At 48.2% G+C, this 11,106-nt stretch overlaps 1 long non-coding RNA gene across 1 annotated transcript in view; it reads right to left on the bottom strand.

Annotated features, from left to right (window-relative positions):
- LOC140634931 (uncharacterized) overlaps window positions 1–1,269 on the bottom strand; it is a 44,006-nt gene extending 42,737 nt beyond the window's left edge. The window contains exon 1 of the long non-coding RNA XR_012032246.1: window positions 427–1,269. This is a non-coding gene — a long non-coding RNA (uncharacterized lncRNA). The remainder of the gene's footprint in view (window positions 1–426) is intronic.
- Between the last annotated feature and the right edge of the window lie 9,837 nt (window positions 1,270–11,106).

Raw genomic sequence — 11,106 nt, forward strand, 5'->3', positions numbered from 1 at the left:
CAAACTCTTCAGACAATTTCAGTATTATTTATGGTCGTTCCCTACTTTCTTTTGTCAATTTGATTGTTAAGCTTTTTTCCCAGGGAGGGGTACCTGGGTGTTCAGACAGTTTGAGCATCTGACTCTTGATTTGGGCTCTGGTCATGATCTCAGGGTCATGAGATCGAGGCCCACACGGGGCTCTGTGCTGGGTGTGGAGCCTGCTTAAGATTCTCTCTTCTCTCCCTCTCTCCCTCCCCCACTTCCCCTTCCCTCTCTAAAAAACACACAAAATAAAACAAAACAGTCTTTCCCAGTGATATGTAAGAGTGAACATGTAAAGCCCATGGGAAGCAATGAGAATAGTCTTAAATTACTCCAACTGCTGCATCAAAGTATAATTTGCTTCTTAGTGGAAATTGTAGTTGTAATGAAACTGTCACAGACCTTATCATATCCTCACCCAGGAAAATCACTGAGGTTGTCTTGCACCATATCCTAGGGAAGCTCTTAGCCTGCATTATTTACACATACAAAGTGTTCCTTTTTACATTTTGGAGGAAGTAGAGTATGGATCAAGGTCAGTTTTTTCCTAAAACAAGAACCAAACAGTACTGTGACTCAGTTTCCCCCTGTCTAAATCAGAAGCAGTGATAGTATCTCTTTCATAAAATTGTTCTGAAAATTAAATGTAGCAATATTTGTAAACAACTTAAAACAGTGCCCAGCACAGAGGAAGGGCTGTACGTGGGTTTGTAAAGTAAATAATTAAGACTGTACTGGTTAAATTTTGTTATTGCTGCCTTTTAGATAAATGTAGATGGATACAGGTACAAGTATACACACGTGTATATACATACACATGCACATACCCACAGACAGACTTGTGTGAGAAGACGTGTGTGAGGAATGAATATAAGATTTGAGTGGATACTTGAACATCTCTGACCCTATTTCCGGTCCATGCCCTGTGCACCCCGGTTGGCACGGAGTCTCAGCAGAGGTCTCCCTGGGCACCTACTGAGCCAGTACCTCTGGGAAGAGAGGAGCTGGAAACTGGGCTGCCATTCCTGAAAATACATGAAAAATGCCACCGGGTGTCGGCCCAACCTGCTCCAGGACCGCCCCCAGCACAGGATAAATCCCTCTACCCGGAAACGGGGGTCAAGGAAACCTGGAACTGAGCTGCAGGTGTCTTGCCCAGCTCCTCCCAGCTGGGTGGATGGAAAGTTTCCCAAATAGGATGAAGAAGGATACAAGAGCCCAGTGGACTCTGGAGTCTGACTTTGGGTGGCCTATCCTGACCCCCCCCGCCACCCCCCCCCCCGCCCCCCGCCCCAGAGTCTGCAGCTTTGCCACAAAGGAATGATCGCAGCAAGTGCCTGATGACAGCCTCCAGTGTCCTGGATGTGTGAGAATGGGGCCTGGCAGTGGGGAAACCGCCCATCCTGAAGAAGGGCTGGCTATCCACACAGAGCGACCTATGAACCTGTCTCCAGGGATAAGATCCTGAAGGGGTCCCTGGATGCCACAGGACAAAAGGCAAATGCCTGAGGGCAGGCCAGGGTAACTGTGCACTGGGAGTATGGAAGCGAACCGGGATACAGCCGAGGGCCAGTGGGAACAGGTCAGATCTGGAGCAGCGTGTATTGGGCTACAGAAAAAATTTTATTAAAATTAATTTTACCTATTTCTTTTTGCTTTTTAATCTATTAGAACATTGAAAATTATATATGTGACTCATGTTCTATGTTTTTTTTAATCAGACAGTGTTGGTCTGGATTGTTTTCTTAATCAGAATGAACAGGGCAGCAAAGTTAGGAAAATTCTATGAAATATAGAAAGTGTAGGGGTGCCTGGGTGGCTCAGTAAGTTAAATGGCTGTTTTGGGCTTAGGCCATGATCTCAGAGTCCTGGGATGGAGCCCCGAGTTGAGCTCCCTGCTCCACAGGGGCCTGCTTCTCCCTCTCCCTCTGCTGTTCTCCCCACTTGCTCTCTGGCTCTTTCTCTCCATCAAATAAATAAAATAAAAATCCATATATATATATATATGGAGTTCACTCTCACAACACACGAATTTATGCAGCTCACCTGACAAAGCCTGTCCAGAGGGACTTGACTCACCTGGGCCAGAGGGACTTGACTTGACTTCTGAAAACAATCAGCACAAAACAAGTCCGGAGACATGGACAACCCTTGTAAAGCATATTAAGAGCTGAATTTGCTTCCACGTGCAGGGAGAGGTTATCAAAGGTTATCAAAGGCTTAAGGAAGAACAAGGCATGTCCCTTTTATTTCCGGAAACCTGTTTTTGGTGGTGTGCTGCTACAGTGTTTAACACTCCAGCTTTCTGGAGAAGAGAAAAGGTCAAGAGAGAAGAAAGGCCCTGATCAGCAGCCTTTGGGATTTCTGAGGTGGAATTGCCCTGCCATGGCTGGGTCCACGCTACCCAGTGAGGTTCTGGACGACAAAGCGGAAGGGGAGGGAGTGCTAACAATCAGCTCAGGAGTGAGGCCTAGCTACTGTGTGGGGCCAGGATGGAGTGGGCAGATGGGGTTTGGGGACATGGTAGGCGGAACCTGCTGGGGGGCCAGCCAGGGAAGTAACACAGCAAGGATCAGTCCTCCATCTCTGCAGGGGCCCAAGACCCACTGCCTCCCTGTAGGGCAGTGTGGGAATCTCCAGGTTTCCGTTACAGACATGGTGTGCTAGCAATGTGGAAAGGACAGGGACCAAGCAGGCAGCTGGACATGAAAGACTGAAACTCAGAAGAAAGGCTGTTGGTCTAGGTCCTGAAACTCGGGAATGATCAGAAAAACCAGGTCTTTCAATCTGCAGGAAAAGACATGCTCCCAGTAGAGAAAAGAGGGAAAAAAGCCCTCCAGCATGGGGAGTAGGGGTGAAGGGAGGTGAGGGGGCAGGAGCACCCCAGGGGCTGGGAGGTGGTCCAGACGTGCCCTTAGGGGGGACAGTGGAGCCCTCTGCCCTGCTGAGATGTGGCCTGGTGGGCTCCTGCTACTCAGCCCTCCCACTGGCGCCCTCAGGGAGGCAGGGTCCTTCGTGGTCATCACCGTGGAAAAGCAATCAGTCTGCACGGCCCAGGGCCTGCATGTGGTAGGCCATCCTAAGACACAGATGCTTGGCCCAGGCGTGTGCACAAGGAGACACTTCAGCCCGGGGAGGGGGGTGGCAAGCTGGGTCCAGAAGGAAAAATTAAGATTTCTGGGCAGACGATTAGCATGGATCAGACCTGAGATTTTCACTCTTGCCACCCACCTTTGGGGTTGACACCAGCTGTCTGTTCCTTGTCTGTTCCTTTGAGGGGCCAGATGTTCTCCTTTAGAAATTAGGAACTTGAAAGGTAAAAGAAGTCTTAGCCTCTCCATAAACTTTCTGGCTCCTTTAGTCCTGTACCTGCCAAGCTATAGTTCAGCTCCGCTTCACCAGTCTATTTGGAAATGTTGAGATTTACTCATGTCTGCGTCCTTCCCTTAACTGTCCCCTCACTCTATTGCTCCCACTCACTGAAACATGCTGGCATCATCCCGAGTGGTTTGCACATATTCTTCCTGCAGTCCTCACGGCTTCTCTGGCACTGGGGAGCTTGTACAAGCCCCACTTATAGACAAGGAAGCTGAGGCCCGGAGAGGTTGAGTTCCCTGGCCTGGGGGAGCTGGGATTTGACCCCAGGAGAGTGGCCAGGGGTCTCACCGGGAACCGCCATGCCATTCTGCCTGGCGACAGGACATTAGTCTGTCTCCCTCTTGGGGAGAGGAGACACTAGTCTCACTCCCTCTTGGGGAGGGTTCTTTTCAGATTCCTTGAAGAGTGACTGTGTTGTACCCTCTTCCATTTTACCACATCTTTACCGCAACCATCCCAAGTAGGTATTCCCATAAGAAAGTTGAGGCTCGGAGGGGTTTAGTAACTTTTCCAAGATCACAGGACTCTTAAATCCTTATCTCTTTAATTCTGAAGCAATAGAAACTTTGCCCCATAAATCAAGGCAGCAGAACTAGGATGTAGTAGAAGAAACATCACAGCGACTGCCATCCCCATAAACAATAGTTTGGTGAAGGAGCAAGTGCCAAAGACTTAGAAGCAAAAGATTCAGGTTTGAATTTCTACTCCACTGGCTCAACGATGTAGGGCAAACGGCTCTCTGCTAATTGTAAAAACGTCCTTCCTGCCCCTCAGGACTGTTAGACATTAAAACAAAAACAAAAACAAAAACCCACACACAAACCAACGAAGCCTTTGTGATTGTAAGATGTCCTATCGTCACTGGCCATCCGGCTCATCGGTGGGAAGCAGATGCCCGGCTGCAAGGCCCTCCCCTGGCTCTTTCTCTCACTGGTGAACCCTGCTCCTTGGGCAGCTCCCCAGCAGGTGGGCACTCAGCAGGGTCAGGAAGGGGCGCCCAAGCGCAGAAGTCCATCACGGCTCAGGCTGGGTCCAGCCACCTGCAGGTAAACTTGCAGCTCACAGCTGCGTCTTTGGACCGTCTGCCAGCTAAAGATGTGGTCTGTGAGAGAAGGTCATCAGGGTCACAGGCATCCAGGAAAATGCTGAGGTCCACAATTCACAGCTATTTTCCTGTCCAGGACTGCTCCAAGCCTTTAATTTGAGATAGTGTGTAGTGAGGTTCCAGAAAATACTACATAGACTTTCTTAAACTTTCTTAAACATTGAGCTATTTCCTTAGAACTAATTGTTCAAGGAGTATCTCTTGAGAAAATGGCCTGAGACACGGCCTGGGAGATGCTCCCTGCTGGAAGGGTTGCAGAAACAAGTAGTTGAGATGGAAAAGTGGCAGGTGGGCTCATACCTTCTCCAGGATTCTACTTAGACCATCTCCTCCTCTTGGGGGCGAGGAGATGTTTATTTGAATCCCCCTCTCTGCTAATAGTTCCCCAATCATCATCACTTGTTTAAGCAACTTAGAAGCCCACCTGCACAGGCAATGTTTGGGTGGTGGGGTTTCATTTCTTTTCTTTTCTTTTCTTTTTTTTCTTTTCTTTTCTTCTTTTCTGTCCTTCCTTCCTTTTCTTCTTTCTTTCTTTTCTTCTTTCCTTTTCTTTTTCTTTTTCTTTCTTTCTTTCTTTCTTTCTTTCTTTCTTTCTTTCTTTTCTTTCTTTCTTTCTTTTTCTTTCTTTCTTTCTTTTCCTTCCTTCCTTCCTTCCTTCCTTCCTTCCTTCCTTCCTTCCTTCCTTCCTTCTTTCTTCTTTCTTCTTTCTTTTCTTCTTTTCTTTCTTTTCTTTTCTTTTCTTTTCTTTTCTTTCTTTTCTTTCTTTTCTTTTCATGAGAGACACAGAGAGAGAGGTAAACATAAGCAGAGGGAGAAGCCGACTTCCTGCGGGGAGCCCAATGCAGGACTCAACTCCAGAACCCCAGGATCATGTCCTGAGCCAAAGGCAGACACTCAACCACTGAGCCACCCAGGTGCCCCAGGTGGTGGAGTTTCTGAAGCCCAGGTTTGTAGGCCTTCACTGAGGAGGGTCCACACTTCCTGTTCCCACACTGCCACTATGTGGTGCTTTCTGTGTAACCAAGCCCCTATATTCTTTGTTGGGGAAGAGGGTATTTCTGTCAGAAACGTGCAAATATCTCTGGGTTGCTAACATGGGCAACCTTCCCCTGATCCAGTAACCCCATCTGAAGGGAGAAAGAGAAAGAGCCAAGGACTTCCCATTTAAGTGACTTTGTGACTCTCAGGAGAAAGAGCATGAATCCAGTGATATCTGACTGAAAAAACAGTGGTTTCTTGGGGCCTCTGCATCAGGCATATATTAGACTCACAGGGTGGACAGAAGGACCAGAGGCAGAGCAGCCAGGAATACCCAGTTCCAGGGATGCAGGATCGGCTCTACCTGGACCTGTAGCTACACAGGGGGAGATGGCCGGGCGGCTGCAGCGGTCATGTCACCAATCACCAGGATTGATCTGTGGATGTGCCACCAGCACTGGATCCTCTGGCCAAAACAGTGCTCAGGTGTACTCCAAAAGAACAATCACGGGCAGTAGTGTCCAGCAGGACTTTCCAGGATGATAGAAAGGCTTTATTGTGCCCACCCAGTCTGGTAGCCACTAGACACATGGGCTATTGAGCATTTGAGATGTGGCTAGTGTGACAAAAGAAATGAATTTTACTTCGTTTTAAATTTTAATGGCTCCATGTGGGTATTCTATAGGACAGTGTGGCCTGGAGCCACATTGCTGATGTCAGCTAAGTGTTCAGAAGGTAGGGCAGAGAGATATTGTATTCTCAAAACTCTCTTGGTTCCTCACAAGGGACATAAGCCCAACCCTGGGTGGGGCACCTGCACATGTGTGAGGACACTGTTGGTTTGTCACAATGTTTGGGGGACACAACGAGCATTTAGTGGGCAAGAGCCAGGGAAACTAAGTGACCTACGATGAGGGGAGCAGGTCCATACGAGTTGCTCTGACCAAATGCTATTAACACCTCCTTACTCCTCCCCTCTTCCCTCGCTCCCCCACTCATCTGCAGGAAGAAGGAGCTCAAGACAGAGCCTTCGGGAAGGCCCAGGCTGAGTCACATCCACTACATAATGTTATGCCATGTCTTGATGCTAAGAGTAACAACAGGAAGATAAATATAACCAAGGGTTTGCATACAGAGCACAATGCATGCTGATGTGCATGATTCAGAGACAGACGCAGAGCTGCAAGTTTTTATCTGATTGGTAACTCTGAATCCTGTTCACCCATGCTAGCTATAGTTTGCTCCCAGTCCCTATGACTAACTTTGGAGTCAGTCTGTGTTAGGCTCTGGGCACTGCTCCCAGAGACCCAGGCACCCTGCACCAGCAGCTCTGACCAGGCCAGCTCTATAAGTGCTCTGCGGCGCCACTTGGTGGCTGGAAAATTCTAACACTGGAGCCCTGAAGAAGCTATCCCTATAAACCTAAATAACCCTGCCCCAAAAAGGGAGGGAGGAAAGAAATACACAATGAATAATGATTCCACTCCAGAAATGTTTTCTGCTGGAAAACAGCATTAGGTGTCTTCAGAGCTCTGTTCCAAGGTGAGATCTGGAGAGGGTCTGAGAGGAGGGGCTCCATGGGAGTGCTAACCCTGAGGCTGGCCCTCACAGGAGGACCCTCCTCACCTCCAGCTCCCCTCTGCACCCTGGAAAAGCTGTGGATCCGTCTGGCTTGGCTCCACCGGCTTCCTGCCTCCCACGTGGCAGGTGGCTTCCCTCAGCCTTGGTTTGAGGTCGTTTTCTCTCTCTGCTTCTCCTCCCACTCTTGGAGATCCCAATCTCTTACCCACATGTCTCCTTCCAGATGGATTTGCCATGGTCCCTGCCCTGCTTCTCTCCCTGCATCTCTGCAGTGGGCAGCCTCCGGCTCCTGTGTGGGTTATCAGCTTGTGTGCACAAACTCAGTCTGGGGACATTTCCAGAGGGCAGCCCAGAGAGGCCAGGTGTGCCCTGCACTTGAGAAAGCAAAGGAGAAACAAATCACAAACATGGAACCCATGGACACAGGCAAGCTAGAATCACAGCTGGGAGGGAATCACCCAAGGATTTGTTGGTAAACATAAACATCTGTTTTCAGGAGACTTTCCCTGGCATTTCTATTGGGTCTAGGGCTTTGCTACTGTGGACTGGTAAAGTTCGGTTTCCTTACATCTCCCTGTCCCTCTCCTCACCCCCAGAGGTCTCTTAGCTTAATAATTCAAGGAAGCTGGATCAGAAGATGATCGATATTAACACAAGAAGTGCTATTTGTGTTTATTTACTCCGCAGTAAAGAGCCTGGAGGGCCTTGGTCCACTCCTGCTAATGATGTGAGGATGTCCAGGCTGTATGGACCCATCTTCACCCAACTTCCGGCACTAAGATCCCCAGGGTCCCTGAGGACTTCCTCCAGAATGAAGTAACAACAGGGGAAGGAGTAAAAGGGACTCCCAGGTGTGCACCTGCAGGAGGGAGAAATGTGTACCTGAGCAGAAGCCCCTGCTTCCCAGCAGCCACATGCCTGGGTTTGGCTTCAACACCTTTGGCCTCTGGCAGGTGACCAGTGTAACTGAGCAGGGTCCATGCTCACAGGGCCCACATGTGGGGTTATCTTCAATTTCTCAATAATCTTGTTTTTGGATTTGTGTTTTGTAAGCAACATCTGATGGGTCAGTGGAAGATGTGCCAGGGCCTTGGAGCCTTGGCTCTCACATGGGGTCCACCTCCCCATCTTCACAGGGTGGGTTGTCAGCAACCGGCTCCCTGCTCCTGCCCACCAACCTGCTGCCACCTCTGCTGTGATGGTGACCTGGGTGCAGGTAGGGTCAGCGTCAGACCTGTGTCCTGGTGCCAAGCTGCAAAGCAGCACCCAAGTCCCCAAGAGGGCCTGGTCCCAAAGGACTGACACTGAATAGCAAATGCAGACATAATGAGAGAGAGAGACACAGAGGAAACAAATACACCCTTTTTCTTATTTTTGAAGAAAAGGGCCTGTACTTTCCTTTTGCACAGGGCCCAGAAAATCACCTAGCTGACCTGGCTAGAGAGGACCTCCAAACCTCACACTCACTGCCGGCTGGAACTGGGTATGTGTCATGAGGACCAGGATGGGGTTTCCAGCAGCTGCAGAGCAACTCTTGGCAGCCCTAAAGTTCTAGGTCATTTGGCGAACCTTGCATTTTCTTTCTTGTGCAGCTATCCACGGGCACACAACTGATGCGAGGAGATGCAGGAAGTGGGGAGCAGGGGCCAGCACTCACCATCCCATGTAGCCACAAGGTAACATGTCAATCCATATTCACCGGAGCGCACACCAGTGGTGTAAGAAGTCTTCAGGTCTCAACGGCACTCAGGTCTCGGTAAGTCTTAATACCTCCATCACATTCATCTTTTTTCTCGTGCCTTCTACACCCTTCTCTGATAACCTAGCTACATCAACCCAGTGTGTTTGCCAAGAGAATTGGTTAGGATTATCACATTATACTGTTTAAACTAATGTTCGGGGCAGCCCTGGTGGCACAGCGGTTTAGCGCCACCTGCAGCCCAGGATGTGATCCTGGAGACCTGGGGTCAAGTCCCATATCTGGCTCCCTTCAAGGAGCCTGCTTCTCCCTCTGTGTCTCTGCCTCTCTCTCTCTCTCTCTCTCTCTCTCATGAATAAATAAAATCTTTTAAAAATAATGTTCCGCTCTGAAAATAAAAGTCTGGGTATCCCTCTTAAACATGTCTGCAAGGTGACAGGATTGCCTGGCTCCTGGTGGGGTGTTCAACTGTGTATGTGCACACATAAGCCATGGATATGGACCTTGAGCTAAGAGGCTCCTGCGGAGGTGAGCATGGGACAAAGACACAAAGATAAACAAAACGTTCAGAGACTGAGGAAGCTGTTGAAGATGTTGGAAGATGCAAGTCAGGTACAAAACCACTTCCTAAATCTGGGGATATAGCAAAACATGTGTTGCTAATTCTACAATGCTCTAAGCATGACAGTTCAATCATGAGTTCATTTAGCATGCTTGGCTTTGGCCCTGAAGCTAAAAACATTTCTCTGCATGGTTCTGGGAGGTATCACTCTGCCCAGCAACATTTATAAAGACTCCTTAATTAAAAATCATATTCAATCAAATTCCAAGAAACATTTGCTAACAGCACAGTTAAAAGGAGCTGCTGGCATCAGGATTGAACCTAAGCACACTAAAAGTGTAACACTAGTTTCCTTCTGAACAGAAATCCTCAGCAGGCAAGGGGACTTCTGAAAGCTGTCTGTGCAATAAGCTACAGCAGTGCTGACTATTCTCACCACCAAGGTCTTCAGTGAAAAGAATAAGCGGGAAGATGTTCCACTTCTTGAACTTGGAAGCCCAGGTTCTAGAAAGAGCTGAAGAAGGGCTTCAAGAGGAAAGGCAAGGTTTCTGTGTAGGAGTTCTAAGGTTTGAAGAGTGCAACTCCAACCATGTTTGTTTCACATTTGTTTCTTTCCCAATGGCCATCTCTCCATCACCCCTGGGAAATCAAAGCCAAACTGTGCCTCAGCTTCAAGCAATAAAACAACTTCATGGTTGGGCTCTGATACCCGGAGAAGTTGCAGCCTGAGAGTCACCCAAGATACCCTAGAGGGCAGGTAGCTGAACGGATCTCCATGTGCTAACGTATTTCTCAAAGGGGGTCTTTACTTTAAAAAGAGAGAGAGAGAGAGAGAGAGAGAGAGAGATGCCTAGATGGCTCAGTGGTTGAGCCCAGTCTTTGGCTTATTCTAGTGTCCCAGGATGAAGTCTGGCATCAGGCTCCCCATAGGGAGCCTACTTCTCCCTTTGCCTGTGTCTCTGCCTCTTTTTCTATGTCTCTCATGAATAAATAAATAAGATCTCAAAAAACATAAAAGATTTTTGACAAAGAAAGAGATGGAGCATGAAGACAGCACAAGCAGGGGGAGCAGCAGGCAGAGGGAGGAGAAGCAGACTCCCCACTGAGCAGGGAGCCTGATACCGGACTTGATCCTGAGATCATGACTGAGCTGAAGGCAGATGCTTAACTGACCAAGCCACCCAGGTGCCCTCTCAGAGCATATCTTTAAGTCATTCGTGTGCTTTGGCCTAATAATATGCAGCAGGGTATGTTCAATCCCTGTAAATTAGGCATGGATAGAGGGAGAAAACAATGCCCATGATTAAAGAACATTTTCATGAACTTAGTAATATTACACCTGTTCGGTTTAAAAAGTACTAATGAAGTCCTGGCTAATACCAATTAACAGAGATGAAGAGTAGGACAGGAAAATTTCAATAAGAGCAAACAGAGTAACATTTGTTGAGTGATTTTGCTCATGTACCTATTAATATTTATTTGATGCCTACCATGTGCCAAAACTGTTCCTGAAGACCCACAGGTGAGGACAAGAATGAAGGCCCTGCTTTCGTACAGACCATATTTTAATATTTGGAGTTCTCACCATTTGGAGTTCTCATCTCACTATGTGTAGATAATAAACACATAGCATAGTTTCAAGTACTGAGAAGTGCTAGGAAGTAAAATAAAACAGGAGGGAGAGAGCAATCTGGATAGTGAGACCAAATCCCACAATCTCTGAGAGGGAACGAACCCTAATCTGCTCAGCCTGAGTCTGAAGCCAACTTTGAGAACAAA

Source organism: Canis lupus, chromosome 6 (genome assembly GCF_048164855.1).
Source record: "Canis lupus baileyi chromosome 6, mCanLup2.hap1, whole genome shotgun sequence".
Lineage (NCBI taxonomy): Eukaryota > Metazoa > Chordata > Mammalia > Carnivora > Canidae > Canis > Canis lupus.